This window comes from Schistocerca piceifrons, unplaced genomic scaffold (assembly GCF_021461385.2).
Source record: "Schistocerca piceifrons isolate TAMUIC-IGC-003096 unplaced genomic scaffold, iqSchPice1.1 HiC_scaffold_943, whole genome shotgun sequence".
Classification (NCBI taxonomy): domain Eukaryota; kingdom Metazoa; phylum Arthropoda; class Insecta; order Orthoptera; family Acrididae; genus Schistocerca; species Schistocerca piceifrons.
The window spans coordinates 1,060,001-1,070,000 of NW_025729216.1; the positions used below are offsets into that span (position 1 = coordinate 1,060,001).

Below are 10,000 nucleotides of genomic sequence, written 5' to 3' on the forward strand. Positions count from 1 at the left end.
TCCTCTCCGCCACATTACACAATCCACACTATCACAACCAGACCAGGAGGTCCATGCGGAAAATAGAATATCCCCCCCTTTCGACATCCACCATTGCGCAGATAAGGCACCAATACCCACACATGTCCTATACAACGGTGCACCCAACATCACAATAGTACCTCCTGTCACAGCCCACAAACAATGACCTGAGTCAAAGACACAGGTCTGACACAAGCATAGAATTGGAGCGCCGCCTCTAATAAGCCAAAGGTGCATCCTGACGTGACAAATCTCATCATGTCACAAGCATTCACTTACTATAATCACTATCAACGAACGTGCCGCCCCCGCCCCCCCCCCCCCCTACACCTTTCCTTACAACAACGTGTAACCTAACCTAACCTATGTTGTACCTTAACCTAACCCATGTTGTGCCTTAACCTAACCCATGTTGTGCCTTAACCTAACCCATGTTGTGCCTTAACCTAACCCATGTTGTGCCTTAACCTAACCCATGTTGTGCCTTAACCTAACCCATGTTGTGCCTTAACCTAACCCATGTTGTGCCTTAACCTAACCCATGTTGTGCCTTAACCTAACCCATGTTGTACCTTAACCTAACCCATGTTGTACCTTAACCTAACCCATGTTGTACCTTAACCTAACCCATGTTGTACCCTAACCTAACCCATGTTGTCCCCTAACCTAACCCATGTTGTCCCCTAACCTAACCCATGTTGTCCCCTAACCTAACCCATGTTGTCCCCTAACCTAACCCATGTTGTCCCCTAACCTAACCCATGTTGTCCCCTAACCTAACCCATGTTGTCCCCTAACCTAACCCATGTTGTCCCCTAACCTAACCCATGTTGTCCCCTAACCTAACCCATGTTGTCCCCTAACCTAACCCATGTTGTCCCCTAACCTAACCCATGTTGTCCCCTAACCTAACCCATGTTGTCCCCTAACCTAACCCATGTTGTGCCTTAACCTAACCCATGTTGTGCCTTAACCTAACCCATGTTGTCCCCTAACCTAACCCATGTTGTCCCCTAACCTAACCCACGTTGTCCGCTAACGTAACCCACGTTGTCGCCTAAACCTGCTCTGTAATTGTTATACGACTCGTTCAATTAGTGTAGTGTTGCCCACCCGCAACCCTCGCAATATAGTTCGCTACTCGCACTGCCCGCTCCCCTGTGTATCGCTTCATGTTAAACACCTTGCAAGTCTTGCTGACTTTCCACATGCTCCTGCTGTACACTGTAATGTGGATGGCAGCAGGACGTACATGCCGCCCCCCCCCCCACCCCTCCCCACGTCCCCACGTCCCCACCTTGCCCCCTGCCTTCGCAAGCTGGTTGGTGACAAGTTTGCATGTTCAATGCCCTTCGCATGCGACGTACGCAGGCTACGTTGTGGTGCGGCCTGTGTCAACTGTCCGCTGATGTCGTACGCGTGAACCACAATCTGTACTGCACATTCGTCCTTATGTACTGAATGATACATCGTGGCACATGTGTGACCGTACAACGACTGCGCCCAAAAACGGCGGACCATACAGTGCAAATATTGTGCACGCAGCTACGTGTCGTCTCCCTATGAGAGCTGGATTGCAGTGTGGTACGCCATAGAGACGTGTGGGAGGAACGGACGCCGTGGATGGCGATCAGCATGAGCTGTCTGTTGATGTATTCGGACCTAGTCGTCTCTCCTCACACACCGTGATGGCATGGTGCACCGCGTTCCATATCTGCGACATGCTACAGAGGCCGGTTGACAGTCGTTCGAGCAATGGACATCGCATACGTACGGGGGCCACCTTCCACGTATTGTCTAGGCGTGCACATTTTGTTGCGTGTATGTGGGCAGACGTAGTGTGGCGTGACACCTGACACAGGCATGCAATAATCGTTGAAGTTGCAAATGGCGATGGACGCCTGCGTTTTCTGGTGAAGTTACGCAAATGAAGAAATGGTAACCTGTTGTGGTGCGGTTGTTCTCGCTAGGGGTGAATCGGTGATGGCGACGATAGGTTGAGGTACTAACCGGTTGTTCCAGCGATACCCACCATGCCGACGAAACTGAACGGCATCTGGGTGTGAAGCGATACGCGGCGGTGGCTGGGTGGGACCGTCCCCGGCCGGTGAGGGGGCGCCTCCCGGCGTGCTGGCCGCGCGGTGCGTGGGCGCACGCGCTACAGCCGGCTGGTGGGGGCGGCCAGTGGCAGGCGCGCCGGCCGACGGACGCGGCAGGCGTCGCAGCTGCGCGCCGGCGCACCCTGCGCGCGGCGCCGTGCGGCCAAAGTAGGTCCTCGCGGGCCCGGTGCGAAGCGCGGTGGACATCTTCAGTGTGCTGGTCCGATTGAGGACTGTGTGCGTTGAGGATGCGCCGCCGCCCGGCGCTCGGCGCCGCGACGCCGTCTGCTGCTCGGTCGCCCCAGCGGTTCTCGCTGGTGGTTTGTATCGCAGCTGTGCGGATGTGTTGGCGCGTGCGCTGTGCTGGGAGAGTTCGCTTCGGCACCCAAGTGGGGCTTTTGTCCTTCTGTGGCGCTGGCGTTGGAGCTGCCGGTCACCGTAGGTGGCGCGTGTTGTCTCCCGCCGGCAATGCCACGACAGCACGCTCCCGGGCCTCTGTCGGCAGCGGCAAGCTCAGTTGGGAGCACGGGTGGTCGCACCGAAAGCGTCTACTCGCCTAACTCCGGGCGATTGCGCCTCTCTCGAACCCGACCAAGTACTTGGGACGGCGCTGCGCGCCGCCGGGACCTGAGAGGGTTTCGAGGTGTATTGTGCAGGGGAGCTCAGCCTCCTCCTGTTTGCAGAATGATTGAGCGGACGCTTGCGTGTTCGCGCGGGCCCCCGGGACACACTCCCGGGCGGCCGGCTGCTCAGCTCTAGTTGACGCAGCTCCCTGGTTGATCCTGCCAGTAGTCATATGCTTGTCTCAAAGATTAAGCCATGCATGTCTCAGTACAAGCCGCATTAAGGTGAAACCGCGAATGGCTCATTAAATCAGTTATGGTTCCTTAGATCGTACCCACGTTACTTGGATAACTGTGGTAATTCTAGAGCTAATACATGCAAACAGAGTCCCGACCAGAGATGGAAGGGACGCTTTTATTAGATCAAAACCAATCGGTCGGCTCGTCCGGTCCGTTTGCCTTGGTGACTCTGAATAACTTTGGGCTGATCGCACGGTCCTCGTACCGGCGACGCATCTTTCAAATGTCTGCCTTATCAACTGTCGATGGTAGGTTCTGCGCCTACCATGGTTGTAACGGGTAACGGGGAATCAGGGTTCGATTCCGGAGAGGGAGCCTGAGAAACGGCTACCACATCCAAGGAAGGCAGCAGGCGCGCAAATTACCCACTCCCGGCACGGGGAGGTAGTGACGAAAAATAACGATACGGGACTCATCCGAGGCCCCGTAATCGGAATGAGTACACTTTAAATCCTTTAACGAGTATCTATTGGAGGGCAAGTCTGGTGCCAGCAGCCGCGGTAATTCCAGCTCCAATAGCGTATATTAAAGTTGTTGCGGTTAAAAAGCTCGTAGTTGGATTTGTGTCCCACGCTGTTGGTTCACCGCCCGTCGGTGTTTAACTGGCATGTATCGTGGGACGTCCTGCCGGTGGGGCGAGCTGAAGGCGTGCGACCGCCCCGTGCGTGCTCGTGCGTCCCGAGGCGGACCCCGTTGAAATCCTACCAGGGTGCTCTTTATTGAGTGTCTCGGTGGGCCGGCACGTTTACTTTGAACAAATTAGAGTGCTTAAAGCAGGCAAGCCCGCCTGAATACTGTGTGCATGGAATAATGGAATAGGACCTCGGTTCTATTTTGTTGGTTTTCGGAACCCGAGGTAATGATTAATAGGGACAGGCGGGGGCATTCGTATTGCGACGTTAGAGGTGAAATTCTTGGATCGTCGCAAGACGAACAGAAGCGAAAGCATTTGCCAAGTATGTTTTCATTAATCAAGAACGAAAGTTAGAGGTTCGAAGGCGATCAGATACCGCCCTAGTTCTAACCATAAACGATGCCAGCCAGCGATCCGCCGCAGTTCCTCCGATGACTCGGCGGGCAGCCTCCGGGAAACCAAAGCTTTTGGGTTCCGGGGGAAGTATGGTTGCAAAGCTGAAACTTAAAGGAATTGACGGAAGGGCACCACCAGGAGTGGAGCCTGCGGCTTAATTTGACTCAACACGGGAAACCTCACCAGGCCCGGACACCGGAAGGATTGACAGATTGATAGCTCTTTCTTGATTCGGTGGGTGGTGGTGCATGGCCGTTCTTAGTTGGTGGAGCGATTTGTCTGGTTAATTCCGATAACGAACGAGACTCTAGCCTGCTAACTAGTCGCGTGACATCCTTCGTGCTGTCAGCGATTACTTTTCTTCTTAGAGGGACAGGCGGCTTCTAGCCGCACGAGATTGAGCAATAACAGGTCTGTGATGCCCTTAGATGTTCTGGGCCGCACGCGCGCTACACTGAAGGAATCAGCGTGTCTTCCTAGGCCGAAAGGTCGGGGTAACCCGCTGAACCTCCTTCGTGCTAGGGATTGGGGCTTGCAATTGTTCCCCATGAACGAGGAATTCCCAGTAAGCGCGAGTCATAAGCTCGCGTTGATTACGTCCCTGCCCTTTGTACACACCGCCCGTCGCTACTACCGATTGAATGATTTAGTGAGGTCTTCGGACTGGTACGCGGCATTGACTCTGTCGTTGCCGATGCTACCGGAAAGATGACCAAACTTGATCATTTAGAGGAAGTAAAAGTCGTAACAAGGTTTCCGTAGGTGAACCTGCGGAAGGATCATTACCGACTAGACTGCATGTCTTTCGATGTGCGTGTCGTGTCGCGCAACACGCTACCTGTACGGCTCGCAGTAGCCGTGCGCCGCGTGCGGAACCACGCGTGCCTCTCAAAACTAGCGGCAATGTTGTGTGGTACGAGCGCTGAAGCGCTGGAGCGGCTGGCGTGCGGCACCTGGCGCCTGGCGCCGGTTTTGAATGACTTTCGCCCGAGTGCCTGTCCGCTCCGGTGTGGAGCCGTACGACGCCCGTCGGCCGTGAGGCCGTTGGACACAGAACGCTGGAACAGGGGCCGCCACACGCCTCACTCCCGCCTATGCGACCGTCTCGAAAGAGGCGGCGGAAACTGAGAAAAGATCACCCAGGACGGTGGATCACTCGGCTCGTGGGTCGATGAAGAACGCAGCAAATTGCGCGTCGACATGTGAACTGCAGGACACATGAACATCGACGTTTCGAACGCACATTGCGGTCCATGGATTCCGTTCCCGGGCCACGTCTGGCTGAGGGTCGGCTACGTATACTGAAGCGCGCGGCGTTTGCCCCGCTTCGCAGACCTGGGAGTGTCGCGGCCGCCTGTGGGGCCGGCCGCGTCTCCTCAAACGTGCGATGCGCGCCCGTCGCCTGGCGGTTCGCATACCGGTACTTTCTCGGTAGCGTGCACAGCCGGCTGGCGGTGTGGCGTGCGACACCTCGTACAACGACCTCAGAGCAGGCGAGACTACCCGCTGAATTTAAGCATATTACTAAGCGGAGGAAAAGAAACTAACAAGGATTCCCCCAGTAGCGGCGAGCGAACAGGGAAGAGTCCAGCACCGAACCCCGCAGGCTGCCGCCTGTCGTGGCATGTGGTGTTTGGGAGGGTCCACTACCCCGACGCCTCGCGCCGAGCCCAAGTCCAACTTGAATGAGGCCACGGCCCGTAGAGGGTGCCAGGCCCGTAGCGGCCGGTGCGAGCGTCGGCGGGACCTCTCCTTCGAGTCGGGTTGCTTGAGAGTGCAGCTCCAAGTGGGTGGTAAACTCCATCTGAGACTAAATATGACCACGAGACCGATAGCGAACAAGTACCGTGAGGGAAAGTTGAAAAGAACTTTGAAGAGAGAGTTCAAAAGTACGTGAAACCGTTCTGGGGTAAACGTGAGAAGTCCGAAAGGTCGAACGGGTGAGATTCACGCCCATCCGGCCACTGGCCTCCGCCCTCGGCAGATGGGGCCGGCCGCCCGCGCGGAGCAATCCGCGGCGGGGTCGTGTCCGGTTGCCTTTCCACTCGCCGCGGGGTGGGGCCGTTCCGGTGTGCGGTGGGCCGCACTTCTCCCCTAGTAGGACGTCGCGACCCGCTGGGTGCCGGCCTACGGCCCGGGTGCGCAGCCTGTCCTTCCGCGGGCCTCGGTTCGCGTCTGTTGGGCAGAGCCCCGGTGTCCTGGCTGGCTGCCCGGCGGTATATCTGGAGGAGTCGATTCGCCCCTTTGGGCGCTCGGGCTCCCGGCAAGCGCGCGCGGTTCTTCCCGGATGACGGACCTACCTGGCCCGGCCCCGGACCCGCGCCGCTGTTGGCTCGGGATGCTCTCGGGCGGAATAATCGCTCCCGTCAGCGGCGCTTCAGCTTTGGACAATTTCACGACCCGTCTTGAAACACGGACCAAGGAGTCTAACATGTGCGCGAGTCATTGGGCTGTACGAAACCTAAAGGCGTAATGAAAGTGAAGGTCTCGCCTTGCGCGGGCCGAGGGAGGATGGGGCTTCCCCGCCCTTCACGGGGCGGCGGCCTCCGCACTCCCGGGGCGTCTCGTCCTCATTGCGAGGTGAGGCGCACCTAGAGCGTACACGTTGGGACCCGAAAGATGGTGAACTATGCCTGGCCAGGACGAAGTCAGGGGAAACCCTGATGGAGGTCCGTAGCGATTCTGACGTGCAAATCGATCGTCGGAGCTGGGTATAGGGGCGAAAGACTAATCGAACCATCTAGTAGCTGGTTCCCTCCGAAGTTTCCCTCAGGATAGCTGGTGCTCGTACGAGTCTCATCCGGTAAAGCGAATGATTAGAGGCCTTGGGGCCGAAACGACCTCAACCTATTCTCAAACTTTAAATGGGTGAGATCTCCGGCTTGCTTGATATGCTGAAGCCGCGAGCAAACGACTCGGATCGGAGTGCCAAGTGGGCCACTTTTGGTAAGCAGAACTGGCGCTGTGGGATGAACCAAACGCCGAGTTAAGGCGCCCGAATCGACGCTCATGGGAAACCATGAAAGGCGTTGGTTGCTTAAGACAGCAGGACGGTGGCCATGGAAGTCGGAATCCGCTAAGGAGTGTGTAACAACTCACCTGCCGAAGCAACTAGCCCTGAAAATGGATGGCGCTGAAGCGTCGTGCCTATACTCGGCCGTCAGTCTGGCAGTCATGGCCGGTCCTTGCGGCCGGCCGCGAAGCCATGACGAGTAGGAGGGTCGCGGCGGTGGGCGCAGAAGGGTCTGGGCGTGAGCCTGCCTGGAGCCGCCGTCGGTGCAGATCTTGGTGGTAGTAGCAAATACTCCAGCGAGGCCCTGGAGGGCTGACGCGGAGAAGGGTTTCGTGTGAACAGCCGTTGCACACGAGTCAGTCGATCCTAAGCCCTAGGAGAAATCCGATGTTGATGGGGGCCGTCATAGCATGATGCGCTTTGTGCTGGCCCCCGTTGGGCGAAAGGGAATCCGGTTCCTATTCCGGAACCCGGCAGCGGAACCGATACAAGTCGGGCCCCTCTTTTAGAGATGCTCGTCGGGGTAACCCAAAAGGACCCGGAGACGCCGTCGGGAGATCGGGGAAGAGTTTTCTTTTCTGCATGAGCGTTCGAGTTCCCTGGAATCCTCTAGCAGGGAGATAGGGTTTGGAACGCGAAGAGCACCGCAGTTGCGGCGGTGTCCCGATCTTCCCCTCGGACCTTGAAAATCCGGGAGAGGGCCACGTGGAGGTGTCGCGCCGGTTCGTACCCATATCCGCAGCAGGTCTCCAAGGTGAAGAGCCTCTAGTCGATAGAATAATGTAGGTAAGGGAAGTCGGCAAATTGGATCCGTAACTTCGGGATAAGGATTGGCTCTGAGGATCGGGGCGTGTCGGGCTTGGTCGGGAAGTGGGTCAGCGCTAACGTGCCGGGCCTGGGCGAGGTGAGTGCCGTAGGGGTGCCGGTAAGTGCGGGCGTTTAGCGCGGGCGTGGTCTGCTCTCGCCGTTGGTCGGCCTCGTGCTGGCCGGCGGTGCAGGATGCGCGCGCCTGCGCGGCGTTCGCGCCCCGGTGCTTCAACCTGCGTGCAGGATCCGAGCTCGGTCCCGTGCCTTGGCCTCCCACGGATCTTCCTTGCTGCGAGGCCGCGTCCGCCTTAGCGTGCTCCTCCGGGGGCGCGCGGGTGCGCGGATTCTCTTCGGCCGCCATTCAACGATCAACTCAGAACTGGCACGGACTGGGGGAATCCGACTGTCTAATTAAAACAAAGCATTGCGATGGCCCTAGCGGGTGTTGACGCAATGTGATTTCTGCCCAGTGCTCTGAATGTCAACGTGAAGAAATTCAAGCAAGCGCGGGTAAACGGCGGGAGTAACTATGACTCTGGAGTAACTATGACTCTCTTAAGGTGGCCAAGTGGCGGTGTGGCTGCATCCGGACTTGGCTTCTCGAAGTGCGGTCTTGATGTAGTCGTGCTGCTGCTGCGAGGTGCCTTCCTTGGGTTATAGTTACAGGGAGAGTGATGCGCAATACATGGGCCTAGCCCTCTTAGCCTCTCCTCTCCTGCGGTCTTCTCCCCTTCTCGTGGGCCCGCTGATTTCGCAGAGTGGAAGACCGCACCAGGGGCTTGAGGGGGTTACCAGCCCCCCCTCGCACTATCCCTTTTTTAGTTGGGGGCAGTAAGCAGAGAATAAGTGGTGGCCCTTCCGCTGAAGGTGCCACCCCAACTCCCCCAGCACCTAGCCGGCCAACCGGCCGTGCCGAAAATCTTGTAACTTTTGCAGCTATGTATACCTGTAGTGAGTGCCACCGCAGCTTTACAACCAAGAACGGTCTCGGGGTCCATCGCCGCCGCCAACATCTTGCGGCCGCCAACGCGGAGATCGTCACGGAGAGGCATCGCGCGAGGTGGACGGAGGAAGAAGTCCTGTCGCTCGCCAAGGCGGAGGCCGAACTGTTCCTTGAGAGGGACGCCCGGTTCTTCTTCGTCAATCAAGAACTCATCAGGATGTTCCCCGACCGAACGCTCGAGGCAATCAAGTGCCGACGGCGGCAAGCTGCCCACAAGCAGCTTGTCCGCCAATTCATGGAGGCGCTTGAGATCGGTCGGGGGGAAGAGCCTGCGTCCCGCCGGGGAGCAGCGAGCCCGCTGCCTGACGCGGGCGAGGCCGCTGCGCCGCCCGTTGACGCAGCCGAGGACTTCGCGGCCGACACCACCGGGCCGCCGCCGGAGGGGCCGACTGACGCCGCCATCTGGGGACATCTGGCGGGGCTACCTGCTTCCGCCCAGCGTTTCTCTGCCCTGGATCGTGTCATAGGTCTGGGGCGGGGCACGCCGCCCGATGTCATCCTGGGCATGCTCCCGGATGCCCTTGCGTCGGTCGGGTCCAGAGGGGAGAGATCGATCACCAGGACACAGCGGCCGCGCCAACCATCGAAGCGGCCGCCTGCCGCGCCGCCGACGCAGAAGCGCAAGCGGCGCCGCTGGGAGTACGCGAGAACGCAGGATGCCTTCCGACGGTCGCGTGCACGTTGCGTGCGCGGCCTCTTGGATGGCACCCTGCTCCAGCCGCCACCTGCCATCCCTGGTCTGCTGGACTTCTGGGCGGACCTCTTCACCAAGAAGCCCATCTCCACCGCGGGCTTCATTCGTGACCGCCTCCTCCCGCACTCAGAGCCTGTCGCTCTCGAGTGCATATGGGGGCCGGTCACACATGAGGAGGTCGCCGCCGCGTTGCCGCCCAGGGGATCAGCAGCCGGGCCGGACGGCCTTACCCCAGCGGAGTTGCGGCGCCTGCCGCACGAAGTCCTGGTGAAAGTGATGAATCTCTTCCTTCTGGCCCGCGCCCTTCCGGAACGCCTGCTTCGCGCGCGGACGTCCCTTCTCCCGAAAACGGCTGCACCAACATCCCCCGCTGACTTTCGCCCCATTACGGTCTGCTCGGTGTTGGCGCGGACCTTTCACAAGTTTCTCGCGTCACGCCTGATGCGCGCATGTGCTGTGGACGAACGTCA

The 10,000-nt window shown here is 58.5% G+C and overlaps 2 non-coding genes and 1 pseudogene across 2 annotated transcripts; all 3 read left to right on the top strand.

Moving 5' to 3' along the window:
* The first annotated feature begins 2,889 nt into the window (after window positions 1-2,889).
* LOC124772820 lies at window positions 2,890-4,798 on the top strand. Its single transcript, XR_007014280.1, has one exon. It is a non-coding gene; the product is annotated as a small subunit ribosomal RNA (ribosomal RNA).
* Window positions 4,799-5,149: 351 nt separating this feature from the next.
* LOC124772634 lies at window positions 5,150-5,304 on the top strand. The gene has a single exon (XR_007014103.1). It is a non-coding gene; the product is annotated as a 5.8S ribosomal RNA (ribosomal RNA).
* A 188-nt stretch (window positions 5,305-5,492) lies between these two features.
* LOC124772616 overlaps window positions 5,493-10,000 on the top strand; it is a 7,972-nt pseudogene continuing 3,464 nt past the window's right edge.